This window comes from Nyctereutes procyonoides, unplaced genomic scaffold (assembly GCF_905146905.1).
Source record: "Nyctereutes procyonoides isolate TBG_1078 unplaced genomic scaffold, NYPRO_anot_genome, whole genome shotgun sequence".
Taxonomy (NCBI): Eukaryota; Metazoa; Chordata; class Mammalia; order Carnivora; family Canidae; genus Nyctereutes; species Nyctereutes procyonoides.
Window position 1 is genome coordinate 19,845,001 of NW_026575126.1, and position 18,373 is coordinate 19,863,373.

At 43.0% G+C, this 18,373-nt stretch overlaps 1 long non-coding RNA gene across 1 annotated transcript in view; it reads right to left on the minus strand.

Moving 5' to 3' along the window:
- The window catches only part of LOC129520306 (uncharacterized), a 21,352-nt gene extending 7,549 nt beyond the window's left edge, over positions 1-13,803 (minus strand). The window contains exons 1-2 of the long non-coding RNA XR_008666553.1: positions 13,599-13,803; positions 12,650-12,796 (exon numbers count right to left, since the gene is read on the minus strand). This is a non-coding gene — a long non-coding RNA (uncharacterized LOC129520306). The remainder of the gene's footprint in view (positions 1-12,649; positions 12,797-13,598) is intronic.
- Between the last annotated feature and the right edge of the window lie 4,570 nt (positions 13,804-18,373).

Sequence of the window (18,373 nt, forward strand, 5' to 3'; positions counted from 1 at the left end):
AAATATCTGAATTAGAGTTTAGGTTCAATATTCTAAGGTGGAAGGGCTGTTTTCATAAAATTGGCTAACAAAAAGCAGTTACATATAGGTATCTAGTAGTTTTTCTGGAATTAAGTACATTTTCAGTGAAGTAAGCCTGAACTGATGAGGTTCCTTGGTAGCAGTGAGGCTGTGGAGGGAAAGGGCATTGTTGCTGCAAGTAATTTTCACCCAAATTTTAAAATTTGCAGTACTTGTCCTATAGTTGCCAAGACTTCCATCTCTGCTATGGATATGCAAGTGTAGAGGATCTGTGATTCTGAAGCAGCAAAGGACTGTGTTTTAGAAATGGCTCCAATCAAGGGTTTAGGAAAAACTTGGATGCCTGCAGTTCTATGGTTCAGAGCCTCAGCCAACATGAGCCCCAATACTAAGCTCTTCAGCGTCTTCTACTCCAGTGTGGACAGCAACATTTCTGGAGGAGGCCTGTGGGTTGGACAGGACCCCTGGGCACAAGAGGACAGAGTGGGAAATGTCCCATGTGTGGTAGTAACAGCCTCATCCTCCTAGACAAGGGACGGAGCAAACATCATACATTTATTTCTCCCACATAAAATCAGTTAGTGAGGTTTTTTTTTTTTTTACTTCATTTTATGAAAACCCAGGAAAATTCAATGCAAAATGAGTCTCAAACTAAAATACATAGATATCAGGAAATTCAATTTTTTGAAATGAGTGTAAACCATTTCATACACAACACATGCCAGAATTTCCTTGTGGCAAGCAAACTCACTGAAGACTGCAGATCTGCAGTGTAATCACAATACAGTGTGCAACCACAAGTGTGACCTCCCTTTCTTTTAGTCTTAATTGCAATACTACAGCAAATCTGGTTTCAGATCAAGCAAAATAGGATCTACCTGTAAGTCCTATACAGTCTATGCCTAAGTATGTGCAACCTAGCCTAGAAGATTATGTTTCTCAGATTAAGGGGAAATTTTAAAAGAAAACCTTTGATGGTGGCTTTCTGATCTTGTTCTGGTCAAAGATGTGGGTAAGCTGTTTTTCTACTGTTCTGTCAGTGTTCCCAAGCCTCACTGGGCCCAGGAAATTAACACAAGTTAGGTCTAAGATGCTAGTAGACATTCTGCTTGGGACCAAACTGAAGACCATATTTCTAATACTCATACATTCCTGCTGCAGTGAGAACAGCAGGCATTTGGAAAGAGGAAAAAAAAAATTCTGTGGAGTATGTGGGTAGGGTGGGTAACATACAGAAACGACAGAGTTTACCCCCCCCCATTGTCCCAAGGGGGTAAAATAAGAATCCACTTTACAGTTAACTTACTAACTAGTCTTACTTTCAGTGTTTATGGAGAAACCTCCACCCCAACTTCTCATTCTCAATATTCTGACTTATAGAAAACATGTGTAAACATTTCTACACCTATTTTCTGGAGAGCGTGGAGGCTGAAGACATTGTTTAGATAGATCCAGGCATCTTATAATTGTCAGTCCTTTGTGGAACAGGAGATTCTCTCCCAACCCTGGGAACAAAATAGAATTGGAGATTCCTGAGCAGGCAGGGGAAACCTCTACACAGAGATCCTGGAGAAGAAGTTTCCAAATTTCCCCAAGAGCTAACAGTGTCTATAGAACTAAGAGTGTCTGCGTTTGAAATGGGTGCTGAGTGTGGAGATTATGGGTGCAGGTGTTTCAGAGGAAGCAGATAAGGGCCTGGTTGTATCTTCAGACCATAACCTATACATGTGGGATTAGATTGCTATGAACACTTCCTGGGGGTTCCCTGGTGGGTCTTGGCTATCTTCAGGTCTGGAATTTCACTTAAAAGCTGCTACTGTACCTGACTCTTCAAAATCACCCTTTTCTATGGGAGAAGAGAAACCTCCCATGGAGGAAGCCAGCCTTTTAATTTTTTAAGTATACAAACAATAATCCCCACCTCCCTGTAGGCCTGAAGAGAAATTCAGCAGGATGGCATTTTCCTACTTTATGAACACACTACCCACCAACTTACTGAGGGTGCTACAGTGAAGACAGGAAAATTGCAAGTAAAATAAAGGGAAGGGAATTTGAAAAATAAACTTAAAAAGTAAAGGGATAGGAAATATGACCTTAGAAATAGAAAAAATAAGTATTATTCTAGCCTCTCCTTCTTACCCTGCTCCTTTCCTCCCCTGCTTCATGAAAATAAGCCACCAGAGTCCTCTAGAAGACTCTAAGTTTCTGCTCTTAAACGGCTCCTTTTCCAAGGAGGAACAAGGTCTGTTTTCTGATGTGGGGCCTCAGATGCTCTGTTATTGCAACTTAATTTTGTCATTGCTTCTTTTCAAAGATTATTTGGAATGAATTGTTTCTTTTGTTTACTATCCAACAAACGACCTCTGCTAATCTTATATTTTATCTCCCTAACATATGGAAAAGCTATTTATTCTAGCCAATCACAATAAAGTGAAGAAAACCCCATTTTATGGAAAAATATATATCACTAGTCTGTTGATCATTAAAGATATGATTACCAGTGAAAACCCTCTGAAGGTGGCACATTTATGCTTCTAGGAACAGATGGGGACACGCATTTTCCTTGCAAATACTTTTGAAATTGCTCTACTGGTAGCAGTATAAAAATGATATACAGATGCCAGGGCCGGCATGGCCAGGATGAGTGCGCCAGATTTACACAGTAAAGCCTTCACATGCGGGCTGTCAGTTTTGATTGATCTCTACTATACCTCAGGAACTTGTTGACTAGGTAGGGAAACAGTGCAAATAATTCACTGCAGCAAGTCAGATAATTCACACAACCAATCGGTCTGCTTCACTTTCTGGCTGTGACATATGAGCCTTCCCTACAAAGATGCATCATTTTCCAGCTTGAGCAATATTCAATGTCAGGGAAGAAAAGGTATTAAAGCCACACAACAAAAGGAGGCAGACTATCGTAGGACCAGAAGTTGTTTTGGTGATGGAAGCCAGATTCAGCTCTAGTCTAAGTCCTTCCTACCAGAGCGTTCAGACCCAATTGTCATTATCATATTGATTAAAAAAAAAAAGTTCATCATAGTGCAATTTTAGGTTTAACGGCAACGGATCGGGAAAGAGCAAAGAATTATCCCACAAAAGCACAACATTCTTACCGCAGGGACGTTTCCCTGTTCCAGTTCGTTGATGGAGTTGATTAAGTTTAAATGAAGCAGACACTGGATAAAAGTAAGGGTATTGACCACTGGGCACTGCGATCCGTGCTTGAAAGGACCTGATACATGCAGAAAAGCAAGATTTGCTAAATGCTCTAATCTTCAATCAAATCTTACATCAATACAGACAAAGTTTGGTAATGAGAGATTCAATGAAGCATGCGGGAGAAAGAATTAATCCTCTTGGTCTAAACTGGCTTCAACTTTGAAGCTTGCTCCGAAGGAAAGACAGTTATCTAAATGCTAAATAAGAAACTTATTGTACTTTTCATGGCATGCTAATCTTTTGTCTATTTCATCTCTATTATGTGTATGCTCGTAGATTGCAGTTGTCATGGTGATTATATCAAGCCACTACGCTCAGGGGATAGTGGTGAGAAGCCAGGCACGGAGGTGGAAAAGGCCCCCACGCAATCCATAGTATGGGGAGGGGATAAAAAAGGAGAAGTAGGCAGGCACTGGACACCTCCCCAGGCTCCTTCCCACAAGGCCCCTGCCCTGCTCTGGTTTGGGCCAATAAGGTTGGGGCCTTTCAGCACCTTTGCAGGCATGGCCCCCTTAGCGAAGCTAGCAGCATTTGGTCAGGAAGGGATCAAGCATCCTTCCTACCTCAAACTCTTTTCCCCATAAAGGTTCCCAGCTTTCAGTCCAGAGACTCCTCCCTCTTCTCACTGAGTCCCCTTCTCCCTAGCAGTGTAACCAGACAGGTGAAGAGGATGACAGAAGAAGAATAGAGAGAGGCAAGGGCTCAGTTGCAACTCAGCCTTACTTGTTCAGTAAAGCAGTGCCCACGTGTGGGAAGGGTGAGTGATCAGATCCTGACTGTTGGAGGAATGCACAGAGAGAGGAGCAACTCACAGAGCCCTGGTACGAGGTGGAAACTATATGGTCACCAGGTCCTGGTGACCAAAGGTAACCCTGGGCCCTTTATGTGTTTTACAAAAGTTGCCAAATTAAGATAGGATTATAACTGCTCCAGTCCTTGTCAGGGCTGAAAGGCTGGGAGCCTCAAATATGCCCCGGCAGTGTTGATGAAAAGCTTAAAAAGTAATAAAAGGGAGAAAAGAGCAGGAAAGTAACATGTATAACTCTTATTAAAGAGAAGAGCCATGGAGAGGTTGTGAACTTGAATCACTGTTTGAACTTTAATTTGTTCATTAACAGGATTTGCCCCTCACTGGGAATGTTATTACTTCCCTTTGCCGCTCAGCAACAACTCAGGGCATAATGAAAGAGTCTGGCAAAAAGTTAAATGCCTGGTAATTAATTCATTTAATTGAAAAAAAAAAAAGGGAAGAGAGAGAGAGAGGTCCCACTGCAGGAGCACAAGGCAGAAGGATTGGAGGAGGCAGCAAGGCTGAAATCTGCATGGAGGCCCATTCCAAGATCAGTGGCACCCACCAAGGAGGGGAGACTTGGTCTCTGATTAGGGTCTTTCAGCAAAATTAATGACAACAGCACCCTGAATACCCTGTGCCCAATGCCACTTACCCCTGGTTCAAGCTCCCTAGCCAGGAGCTACTTTGGAGGATCTCTTTGGGTGGCATGGATATAAAAAAATCCAAAAATAATGTATATTCAAAAAACGCCTCTCATTAAAATAAAAAGTAGGGACATGTCTTTTGCTTTCTCCCCTTCCTTCCCTTAGAACACGTTTATTTTGCAGTCTTCGGTTTCTAAGCTGGAGTGAAAAGGTGTATTAGGACCTGGATATAACCTACATGTCTGAATCTTAACATTAATCAGCCTTATAAAATCATGCTTTCTTTCCACCCCTACCCCAACAGATAATTTAAATAAACTCAAGAGATGAGAAAGGAAATATACTCTTTGCCCCTGCTCAGAAGTAATAGGACTAAGCCAGTTTATTTTGCCTCTAACCGCCCAGGGCCTCTATTTTCCCTGGTCATTTATTCCCTTCCTGTGTTTGTCAACCACTGTGCACAATCCCCTTGGCATATGCATCCTCCTTCCAAGGGATGCAATCTTTGGCTATAGTTAACTCCTATGACACCCCAGACACCCCAGAGCTATTAGCACCATGTTGCCCTTGCCCCCTGAATGAGAAGACAGTGAAATTCAGGAAATCAATGGTAGGTCAGTTATCCTTTCCTGCTTAATATGTTTAAGGCTTGCCATTGAACAGTAATAGGTGGTTGCAATTTCCTCAGTTTTAAAAAACTGGTGTCCATATAATCAGTATGACTTCCTTTAGAAATACATGCTCTACCATCTATACTCGCACTACAAAAATGCAATGGGTGGAAAAAAAGAGAGATGTGAGGAGAAAATGAGAGACAACATAAATAAATCCCCTAATATCCAAAACTATTTCCTAGGTTTGTGTTTTTAATTAAATCACTTCTAAACCCCAGGGAAAGGACAGAATTTTCTCATCCAAATCATAATGTCACCAAGTAAAGTCATCAAATTACCATTTTGCTAGCACCACCCTCCTCATTTAGCCCAATGCCACTACAATCCTAACCTCAAACTTCATATGGCTATAAATGATCTGTACATATGCCTTCCTGGAAACCAGTGACAGGCACACACTCATCTTCATTAATAGGAAGGGGAAAGGAGCTTTTTAAAAAAAGGCTATTATTTAAGCTGAAGCAGGTTCTAGGGGTTATTTAGCATTAAAGTTACTTACCACCTTTTATAGTCCCTGAATATTGAGTGAGTTCTATTTTTCAAAGTTATGGATCTATACTAATTTTGTTCTGGACAAGTGACACTTGTCTACCCACAAAACAAAACAAAACAAAACAAAACAAAACAAAACAAAAGGCTCCCTAACTCCACATGTTTAGTCCTTAGCTCCTTCTATGACAGAAACTTTCAAGAGACCACAATGACCAGGGCTGGTCACCCTTCCACCATCCTAATCTATACCCCTGTCACCTTACATGTGCAAAGTGAGCTTCTTTCCTCCAAAACAGATTTCAGAGTGCCTTGATATTAACCACCCTAAACTCCTACTTTCTTGGAAAGCCCTTGATAGCTTTGATAGCCTGTAACAGCTCCAGCTCCTTAATTTGGCCTTTAGGCTTCCTCTCCACTCTCCCTAACTGGACATTTCTGCTTTGTTTTCCAAGACTAGCCTACACAAGGCAAGACAGCTCTTCAGACAAACAGCCCTCCCTTTGTCCTCTGCAAATACCACACAGATTATCTTCATTTTATTGAATACTTGTGAAGTTCCAGGTACCATGTTAGGTATTACAAACATCTTATTTAATCCCTTCAACTCAATGAGATGATTGTACCCATTTTAAGGTTGTAGAAACTGAGACTACAGAAATTAAGATACTTGTCCAATCAAAATCTCACAGCACAGATAGGCTTAAGCTTATCCATCTGGTTCAAAAGCTGGTTCACTTTCTACTCTGGCATACTCCCACCCCTAATGTACTGTGTTCTGATCAGTATTTCTCCTTGCCATCTGGGATGCCTTCTCAACTGCACCATACATACCTGAATCCCACACCCAGACTGTAAATCCCAGAGAGGAATTCCCACCTCTATCTTGAAATCTTTCATCATCCTAGTCCTTGGCAGACTGCTGAACTCTTCATTATCTGCAGCACCTTTATGTCATGCCTATTCTCTGCCCTGTACGGTCTTGTCAGTTTTCTTCTACTCAGTCCCTTCCAACCACAGTGTAAGCTCCTTGAAAATGGAAATTTCTTTTTACTCTTCCCTCACTCTCCAGAGCCTAATAATATAGCTCCCATTTGCTGAGCACACACTTCAGGTACAACAGTCCTAAAAAGTAAATACTAGTATTATTGTTATTTGGCAGATAAACTGAGGCTCAGAGAGAGTAAGAAACTTGTCCAAGTCACTCAGAAAGTAAGTATTAGATATGGTATTCAAACAGACTGTCTAAAACGAATGCCCCAATATACTATACTGGCTCAGATACACTGTGCCTCACAGAATGTGAATTTATGAAGCATCACTATGTGGAAGATATTCAACAAACCTCCAGAAAACATCCCTCTAACCAATGACTTCAGACAAAGGGCACTGTTTTTACTCCTTAGTAGGGCAGATTCTGAAACTCAACAGAAGAAAATATGAGTGTATACTACTCCATAACATCCCAAACCACTCCTTCCATTCCCCCATCCTCTCTTGGAGCCATGCCCATGTTGGTGGGAGCCAGTGATGCTGCCTGTATCTGTACTGGTGTTTCTATGAGATGGAGTGGCAAAGTGTTCTTTCCCCAGAAGCCTCTGTTAACTTTTAAATACACAGAGGAAAGAAGGGGGAAAAAAAGATACAAAAGTTAATTTTTTAAAAAATGGCCTGCAAGGGGTTGGGGGAGGTTTTGCTATCTCTGCAGCAAAAGTGGGTTGCTGCTGTAGGAAGAATAACAATTGCTAAAAAAATGTTTATAGCTGACCAATTAAGCCAATATATGGAACTCCAGCCAGCTTTTGTTCTCCCCTAAAATATGAAGGTAGCAATGGGAATTAATGAAATCTCAAAGATGAAATTCTGTGAGTACAAGAATCAAGGCCTCGACGTCTGGCTACTTTTCCTATGTAGAGCATACCTTCAGTGCCACTGCTGAAAATCTGGACTTGATAGTATTAAGCAAGCTGGCTGGTTTCTTTCTATCCAACAGGTTTTTAGTAAGCATTTTTATTTTTAAGATTTATTTATTTGAGAGAGAGAGAGAGAGAGAGAGAGAGAGAGAGAGAGAGAGAGCACATGCACATGAGTGGGGGGAGGGGCAGAGAGAGAACTCAAGCAGACTCCTGCTGAGTGCAGAGCCCAGTGGGGGCTCTATGTGTGACTCAATCTAACCACCCTTAGATCACAACCTGAGACAAAATCAAGAGCCAGAAACTCAACCGACTGAGTCACCTAGACGCCCCTTTAGGAAGCAATTTTTGAAAAATCTTTTGTAGGGAGCCTGGTGGCTCAATCAGGCTGTCAGATTCCTGATTTTGGCTCAGGTGATGATCTCAGAGCCAAGAGACAGATAGAGCTCGAGAGACAGAGAACAATGTTGGGCTCCAAGCTGGGTGCACGGAGTCTGCTTAAGATTCTCTCTCCTTCTCCCTCCCTCCGTGTATGCACATTCTCTCATAAATCCATCCATCCATCCATCCATCCATCCATCAATCTCTTGCAGAAGGGAATACTCTGGCAACAGAATAGTACTTCTTATGAAGGAATAACAGTATTATTCACTTGTCTCTACTATCAATGCTAAAACTACTCTATTCTCCCAACTTCCCAAAGGCAAGTTTCCATCTTCATTTTTATTTTGGTTTAAATATCTTTACAGCTCAAGGCTATAACCCTTACCTTTACCTGCAAAATATATGTAGTGGCACACAAAATACTGCACTTGCACAGTACTTAATAAGCCAAGTCCTTCCATTTACTCCATCTCAGATAAGGCTTAAAACTACCTTTTGAAGTAGATCCAACAGGTTACTATGATATACATTTTGCCTGGAAGGAAACTATAATTTGCCTCAAGTAACACAATTGGTACACAATAAACCTGGTCCCCCACTCCTGGCCCTGGATTCCTTCTGCCATATGATACTTCCCAATACTCATGGCAATCTCCCACCTTTTCTATATTCTGGATCCACAAGTGAACTTTGTAAATCTAAAACCAAGAGCCTAAGAAAGAAATGGGCTTCAAACTACACCAACTACACTGAATTCTATTACAACTACCTGGGGCCATACTAAGAGCCTGCCACTCCAATCCTGAAGCTACAAACACTATAGACAAAAACTGAAGACTCAAAGTAAGAAATATATGGATGGTTCTTAAATCTATAGAAGATAAGCAGACATGAGAATTAGGCTATCCATTTCCAAAAAACAAAAAAAAAGGCTAACATCATATCACCTGTTCTTCTACAATGGTCATATCTATTGTGTGTATACTGGGTATCTAATACTCCCTTGTACTTAAAAAATTTAGGAGCTATTTTGTCTACCTAGTGGACAAACAATCCAGGGTGTACCCAGAAAAGATCTGGAATTGGATCTGCCCACCTTGTTCACTGACCTTTTAGTTGGGTATGTAACCCTGGTATCCAGGACCCAGCAGGCCCCCTTCCCCAATTTCTGGGCAATATCCAAGCTCATTAAAGCAGACAGGATTCAAATTTCCAGGCCTTATAAGTGGCTGAAATAAGGACATTCTTTTTGTGTCAGCTCAAGCTTGGTTAATCTCCATATCCAATCTAACTCTGGGGTGGATGAGAGGAACACATTTGTTGCTTTGGGACTATTGCCCTACTTCTTTAAGTGCTGGCTGACCTTCCCTACGTAAGTGCACCAGCATTTGCAACATTCAGTTTAAGCAGGAAGGCTCTTTCATCTTTGTCCCCTGGCCTTGATCTCTCATCATTATGATCCGGATCCCTGCTAATCACTAATGATCCCGTGGCCCTTTATATAATACTGAGGTATTAGATCTGAACTCGTAGAAAAATTCCTACTCAGCTAATTACATTCTTTCTGCTTTTCTTGGTTCTCCATATAGTCTCAGCTGGGGTTGAATCTGAACTATTCCCTCAGATTTTAAATTATTTGCTGGTGGTTTGTGGAAAGCACTTATAACTCTTCCCTCAAATGAATTCAATGAATTATAATTCAAAAGTCCCATGACCTACCTCTGACCCTCTCCCTCTTTTTCTTTTCCTTGTCTTTCTATTCCCTTTCCCAAATTCTTGTCTTGAATATCACAAGAGTTTAAATTCACTGGGTAAGGAGTTTCATGGTTCTATATTTTGATAGTATATTGTTAACTTAACAGTAGTACACAGTGGCTCTACAACACATCTACTTTGGGGTCTATACTCAGAACCAACTACTAAAAATGATGTCTTTCGATCCACAGGTGACATTTAACCTACACTCTAAGGATCACTGAATTTTTTGTTAATGGTAAATGCCTTGCTCACAAAATAGAATACCTAGGTGAAGTGAAGTTTGGTTTCTTAACTGAGTATGATTCTCTTATATTTCCAGGAATATGGAGCATCAATTCTATAGAACTATATAGGGCAATTCTGATTTTAGCCTATGACATCTTGAATTTTTTCTACCCATTTCCATATTCTAGAACTTAACAGCTTTTGTAATCATAGCAGCAAAACTGAACTCTCATAAAATCCAGATCAACCAAATTCTTAACACAACTTTCTGAATATGACTGTATACAATGTACTATACATGTATATCACTGTTAAATTAATAATTTATTGACAATCAAAGAGAATGTATAGCTCCAAATGAGCACTTTTCTTAAAGCTGTCCCTTGGCAGCTACTTGTATTCCAATGGTGCTGCCATTATTCAAACAATGTTTGTATAATGACTTTAGAACTATAAGCCATCTAATTGTCTTTCTGATGGTTTTGACCCCAAATTATATTACCCTGATTTAATCACACATACCCCCCCTTACTTTTCAGGGCACTGAAGGTCTTTAAAGGGAGATGACTTACTGCCTCCCAGGCTTTTTAACAAGATGTGCCTTGTTTTGAAAACCAGTGCCTAATGAAGAACTCTTTTTAAAAGAGGTTTGATCAATGCATGTATCATTGGAATAAGAGACCGACTTCCAAGATGACTAGCCAGATAAAAACACACTAATATATGTGTAAGTCCTGGTATGATTGATTTTATTACTTTATGTTCATATCTTTGTTACATAGTTTCAGCCCTACAGCATACCTTTTAGAGTTAAAGATAAAATTATTCTTAACATCTTCTATTATGGTGGGACGCCTGGGTGGCTCAGCGGTTTAGCACCGGCCTTCAGCCCAGGGCGTGATCCTGGAGACCCAGGATGGAGTCCCACATCAGGCTCCCTGCATGGAGCCTGCTTCTCCCTCTGCCTGTGTCTCTGCCTCTCTCTCTCTATCTCATGAATAAATAAATAAAATCTTAACATATACATATATATTATTGTACTTCACAAAATCTTACATGCTTTAGGTACATCTTACATATCTCACACAAAAATGTCTTGATACTCAAGGATCTAGGTATTGTTCTGACTATTTCAAGTGTTATCCACAAAAACATTAAAACTACAAAAAATTGGGATAAACATACTGGGTATATTTTTCTATTAAACCCATGAAAATGATTTTTAACCAGGTATACCTGTGACTACTTGAGATATGTTTGTTTGCCTGACTTAACTGTAGGCAATTCTTACTTCAGGTTGCAGGGGAAAGGATTATGTGGTTTGGTTTTTACTAAAAATATAAAGCCTTCACTCACATAAAACCAGCTAGTCCAGCACACCACATATGGAGCAAGACCTTTTAAGGAAAACCTTAAGTTCTAAAATAATTAAAAGAATATAATGAACCCATTCAATCATGCAAGTCCTTTAAACTTTGTCTTTAAAGTCTTAGGAGAAAAAAAAACACCACATGGACCATGTGGGTATAGGGCATAGCTGGAGAAAACTCTAACTTCTAATTTTTCTTTCCTTGATTTACTACTTGAGGGTAATCAATCCAATTTTTCATTCGTATAAATGAAAAGCCACAGGTTTTAACTCTTTAATTCAAGGAAATTCAAGGAATATTATTATTGGAATATTATCTTGGAGCCAAGGGAAGATACACATATTCTAGTTACACTTCAACAATTATTTATCAGTTGCCTATGGAGATCCTGTTCAATGGCAAAGTGAAATGGAGGACCTATAACAAATAATGAATAAATAACTGATGAATTAATGAATGCAGGAAAAGAAAATCATATCTCAGGTCAACACATGAGGAGTCCACTGTAAAACTGCCTCCCACAGGACTTGGTCCATGTAAATATAATTTGTATTATGTAATATCAAGCCTAAAGCATTTGCTTAGATTTGGATCACTTTCAGATTTCCAAATTTATTCATTAGGGTCCTAGCAATACTTTGAACCTAATCACTTGGTTTAAGTGACTCCTGATATAATCAGTCTTTAAGACCCAAGAGTAATACCCAAGTAGTCATTAAGATTGGAGTTTTACAGAATATTTACCTGACATCTGTACCTGAGATAAACTGATCATTTCACACACCCAGCACTTGTGCTAAGAGCATATGGTCTGTTATTTAAGCTAGCGGATGATTTTCTTTTACAACAGAGGCATAAACACAACTAGTTTCTTCACTTTTCCAATCATTCCAGTTTTAGAAGACTGGCCTCATAAATAGAGATTTCTCACTGACTTACTATGGACTATTTGATAGGTCACATTTTTGTTCCTCGGTTTATACGACAGAATAGGAGTAAGACAAAAAAAAAAAAATCCTCCTCCTTCCTAGGGGACTTCTGTGACTATATTGATAAGTACCTACAAAATGATAAATGCTACTACCTCTTCCAGCATTTTGAAAGATGTCAACCAAACACAAAATATTTTTGGTGTGTGAATTAAAATGACTCTTACTGATGGTCTCAGCTGCTTCCTTGTAAGATAGCGTGTCAAGATCTGGCTTATACATTATCCGTCCTGCAGAACGCACTGACATCACACTTCATAATAGCTTGGTAGGGTGATTGCTGTCAAAATCGCCTGCGTGGAAACGTCCGTGCCCTAGAGTGACACAACGTATTAGCGTGACAGAGGACTAAACAACTAAGCACACCACGCGACGCCCCGACCTCGAGCCCTTGGGACAGGGGGGTGTGCTGCGTGTGCGCTGAAGGGCCTCAAGTTGGGCGGAGAATGAAGGCAGCCTGGGGGGCTTGTGGGCGAGGCGGGGAGTCCAGAAAGGCGAGCGCCTGCGATCCCAGTAGGAAAAACTTTTTTTTTTTTTCTCTTTCCAATTATGAATCCCATCCAGGGCGGGGCCTCTGGGTCTCGCTTCTCCGTGACCACCACGCAACCGCACACTCTTTGCTGGGAAATGAAAGCGAGACGAGGGTCTGGGGGCGCGACTGGCTCCAGATGCGGCTGCGGGGCGCTCAGAGGCCGGGCCCCGAGGCTTTCGGGCCTCCGCGGCGGCCGCGTCCCCCAGGGCGCCCCCCTCCTCCCTCGCGACCTGGAGCACCGGCGCCCCCCGCGCGGCCTCGCGTCGCCCGCAGGCCCGACTCACCCTGTCCTCGCGCTCCCCCCCACCCCGGGGCTTGCGGCGGGCGGGGCTCCCCGCTCCCCCTCCCCGAGCCTGGGTCGGCCCCGAGCCCCCTCCCCAGCGGCGGCGTGAGAAGCGGGGCCCCCCGAGCCGCCCACCCGGCTGCACACAAAGCCCCCCACGGGGCCGCGGAGGTCCCGCTCCCGGGGCTCAGAGAGCAGCGCCCCGCGCTCCCGCGCCCCTGGGGAGGCGACGAGCCGGGGGGAGACCCGGCGCACCGGAGCACCCCCCAAGCAGGGCCCTCGGCCCGGCCGACGCTCTCACCTCAAAAGAACGGGCGCCGCCGCCTGCGGAGGAGGACGGCGGGTGGGGAATACTCGCACCGGGTCGGGCCGCGCAGGGACCCGGTCCGGAAGGACGCGCGGCTGGGAGCGCTCACCCCGGCCCCGCGCGGCCGCGCCGCCTCCTCAGAAGGGAGGCCTCTACCGTCGGGCTCCGGACCTGCAGCTGACGGGGGCGCGGGCGCGCGGGCGCGCGCTCCCGATGGCCCCGCCCCGTCCCGCCGCTCCGTCCCGTCCCGCCGGCCCCGCCCCATCCCGTCCCGCCCCCCGTCCCGTCCGGTCCTGCCGGCCCCGCCCCGCCCCCGTCCCGCCCCCCGTCCCGCCGGCTCCGTCCCGTCCCGCCGGCCCCGCCCCATCCCGTCCCGCCCCCCGTCCCGCCGGCTCCGTCCCGTCCCGCCGGCCCCGCCCCATCCCGTCCCGCCCCCCGTCCCGTCCGGTCCTGCCGGCCCCGCCCCGCCCCCGTCCCGCCCCCGTCCGGCCCCCCGTCCCATCCCGCCGGCCCCGCCCCGCCGGCCTCCTCTTGGCGGCCGGCTCCCTCCCCTCCTCCCCTCCTCCCCGCCCGCGGGTGCCGTCCGCCCTCCAGAAGACGTACGCGAAGCGACAAGGAAAGCCTTCCACCAAAATGAGCTGTGATATCCTTTTGATGGGTATAATTTATTCCAAATCGTCCCTGGACTGAAACGATCAATTAGCAGCCCGAAACGCACTGCGAAGTAAATTGTCACACCCTCTATTACAGGCTGGTTATCATATATTTATAAGGTGTGTTTTCTGCAATCAGAACCAACAAGGTGTTGAGCGATCAGTCATAAACGTATTTCTTCAAAAAGAGCGGGACAGAAGCTCTAGCATTGTGTGGCGGAAGAAGAAAATCTTATGACAGTTATTACCTCGCCCACCCTCTGCCCACGGTGATATTTTCATTTCCTCTTGGCATCTGGGAAGTGCAGTGAGGCGAGAGCTCTGCACCAACTCTCCAGGCCACTCGCGTGACCCCGGGACCAGGGTCGCTGTGAACCTCAGACTCACAGCCCCAAGAGGACTGGTTTCCTTATTGTGTAAATAGAGATCCGGCCTAAGGATCTTTCTCACTCTTTCTCGGTCTCTGTTTTTACTCCCATCCAGGAAAATATCCTACTCTTCCCTTCTAAGCTTCCAGCAGGATGCTTCATTCTATACTTAAGTGCCTTATCTTCTTGTGTCTGATATTTAGGTGTTACGTACGGTAGAGATCATGCCATAGTGACGCACAGTTTACCCACAGAGAGAACTCTGCATTCCGAACTGCAATCTCTGCCAGAACGCACAAACTCTTGAGAAAGTCATAAATTCTCATTCAATCTGGTAGACTGTCTTGACCAAGCTGTGGAGACATTGTTATTTTGTTTATAGTCGTCCTTAATGAGTGTACATGGATGGATATACATCCGGAACTTCTGAGTTTCCTGTAACAAGCTATCATCATATTCTCATCCACCAACCAACCACCTACTAATCATTTTTTTAGAAGGACTCTGGTTTGTATTGTTTTTCCTTTTGCTTGAAACACCTAATCTAAAGCAACCTACTCATTATTGTGAGAAAAGTTTAGCAGCCAGAAGTATGCCTCTGTGGGCAATAAAGTGACATTTGTGAAGAGTGAGTCACAAGGTGGGGTAAAATGCAGAGTTAAGAACACATTCCTCTTAGGTGAACTGCCCCCATGATTTCTGAATGGTCGGGCTTGCCTGCAATGCCAACCTCTGAAGAATGGACAGAAAGGAAATCTGGTTGGGCATTTGAGTTGTAAAGGAACTCCAGCATAAGTGGAGCACCATGTTCCTCTCTTACAAAGCAAAGGAACCAGGGACCTTGGCCTCATTTGAATTAGTAAAGAGCATAGTTAGACCCAGCACCTTCACCTTGTAACTTCCGAGGTCATTGACTTAATTTGCAATTAATGGCTAATATTTATTGAGCACTAACTCTATGCCAGGCACTGTGCTTTAAATTATATGTATTCTCTTATTTAATCCTATCAACAAATTTATGAGGGAAGTTTCCTTGTTTTGCCAGCAAGGAAACTGAGATTTGGCAAAATTAAGTAAATTTGGGCATACTCCTAGTAAATGATGATCTCAAATCCAGGTCAGTCTCCAGTGCCCATGCTCTTTACCCCAATAATGTAATACCTCAAAAATTTAAGATTTTGACTTAAGATTTTACATAAAAAGATTTTAGAGGAGCTGATGACACAATGAAAGTGGTTCTGGGAGAAGAATGAAAGAACAGTCACTTGCAAAGGAAAGATACAATAGATACACATACCCTGACTGGGTAGGTTACCTCTTTTCTGTTCTCTGCTTCCTACATCCCATGATTTCTTTTTCAGAGTTGTCACCTGCCATCTGGTGTCTAGCCAAAGAGACCTTATCCAAGGTCAGTGATGACTGCTAGGCTTGGGGTGGAAGTAAGGGGTGGGGTGGATGACCAGACCCCAGAGAAATCATAGCACCCTGGGGAGGAGACTTAAGTGGGAGCCAGAGTTGGCCAGAGGCCCTTGTCCCAGACCCCCAGTTCTGAGAATGAAATGTTGCTTCCTAATGGACTTTAAATTATCAACATCGCTAAACTCTCCCTTAATAGACTTGTAAAGATCTGCTTGTTACCTTTTTCCCCCTTCATGTAGAATTTGTAATCAAGAGCCCAATTTTGTCATTTGGAAATACTAATTATCTAATCACGCCATGCTGCATAACGTACTTGTCTGCCCAATTAGCTAGGACAATTATTAAAATTCAGAGGCCTAATTATGTCTCAATTTAATGCTGGCAAACTTGCATACAGAGCAGTAATTAAAATCCTCTCTTTCCCTCTGCCTTTAGGGCAGGGGATGATTAGGCCCTGTCAAGGGGTGTACTGAACCAAACCAGTGAAGCGTATTGTGCAACATGACCCTGCATTGTTAAGTGTGTCAACATATTAACCTGAATTCCCTTCAGCCCCCACATAATCACATTTGGTGGAGGAATAAAGGAGCTAAAACATGAAGCATTTTATTAAAAAAACATAAATTCTTTTTAATTAATGCTATGAGAGTTCTGATGAATTTCATGCTTCCAAGTGCTGGAAGACATAAAACTGGTTCATCTAATTACTAGCAAATTTGCTCTTGTTAAAACTACTTTTTTTAAACTCATTTAAAGAAAATGAATTTTTTTTGGTGGTGTAATAAAAAAAAAAAAGAAGAAGAAAAGCCTAGCTAGTTGGCTTCCAGTAATACAGTTGATTACCAGTTTTGTTTGATGATAGAACACAAGTGAATGTTGACTTCCAAAAGAATCCATCCCAAGACTGGAGGCATTAAAAAAAGGGCTAGAATTTAATATTTGAAAGATGTTAATAAAAGTGGAACATTAAAAATCATAATATTGAAACAAATTCAAAATATTTATCTTTTGAGCTTAAAAGTTTGATGTCTGAAATAAAACTAGCATGAGGAGACCAGAGCACTGCACAAACTCCCGTTGCTTTAGAAACTCCTCAGCATGCGAGAACCCAGACCGTGTGTGTCTACTCTGCTGGCATCTCAGTCCTCTTCTCTATGAACTAAAGAGAGCCACCAAACCCAGTAAGACTTCAGAGCTCTTCTCTAAATTTTGGTTTTCACTCATGATGGAATGTGTGATACATTACTCACAGTATTCAACTAAAAAGGAAAAGCATTCTGTCTAGACCAAACATGAATTATTCTGGAGAAAGAAGGACTTCTTTCCACTTGCTTTTAAACTTGTCCTGCATGGATGGTTTCTTTTCTTTTTTTTTTTTTTTTCATGGATAGTTTCTAGAGAGCAAGAGACACAGGAATACACAGTCACTTCATTGGACAGAGATTACTCTCAATTGATCTCATTTTGAATCTCATGACAACCTTGTGATACAGTAGGTAAGAAAAGCCAGTCTCCATTTTTTTTTAATGTGAGGCAATTAAGATACTTTTTGAAGCTGACCATTCTATACCCCACTTCCTAATTATAGGTAGGGCAAGTAGAACTCAGTTCCCCTGGCTGTTCATTGCATCAAGTGGAGTGGCTGTGAGTGAGACACCAATGAGGGATGCTTGGGTTAATAAAATATCTCAAGTTGAGATCAAAGTATAAATGATATAATTATGAAACAAGGGAACCTATATATCAACACCGGAGGACCTTTTGTCATCCAGTCGATACTTGCTCGCAACAGATTTAGTCATATCTGTTTATATCTGGTGTCTTTGGCCCACTTATGTCCTCTTTTAAGTTTTTATATTCTCTAAGATATGTATGATTCCATCTGAGTTGGTGGTAGTAAAGGCAGAGTTCCTTCCTCCCACTCTTACCCTGGGGTACATTGTAGGATAGAAGATGTGTTTAGGGACAACTCTGGCTGGTATAGGCCCTCTTACTAACAAAGAGAGTGACCACAGATAGTCTCTACAGGAGATGGTTGGATGGAGCTAGGACAAGCCCTTTGGCACTTGTGCCATAAAACCAAGGGGTAGCCCCTCCCCCAGCCTCCCACAGAGTGTGCCCCATGTCTTGAAAATGGCCTTGCTCGAAGTCTCTCTGGATGGCAAACTGAAGTGCAAATCTGTGTTCTGACTTGTTCCTGTGGCTGTCAGCATGTTTTCCTCTTGTCAGCAGCAATTGACTGGTCAGGCTCACCCCTGTACAGCAATTGTAACAGCTCATTGACAGGCTAGTGACCCAGCTGGACCTGATAATGGAAAACTATTGATTT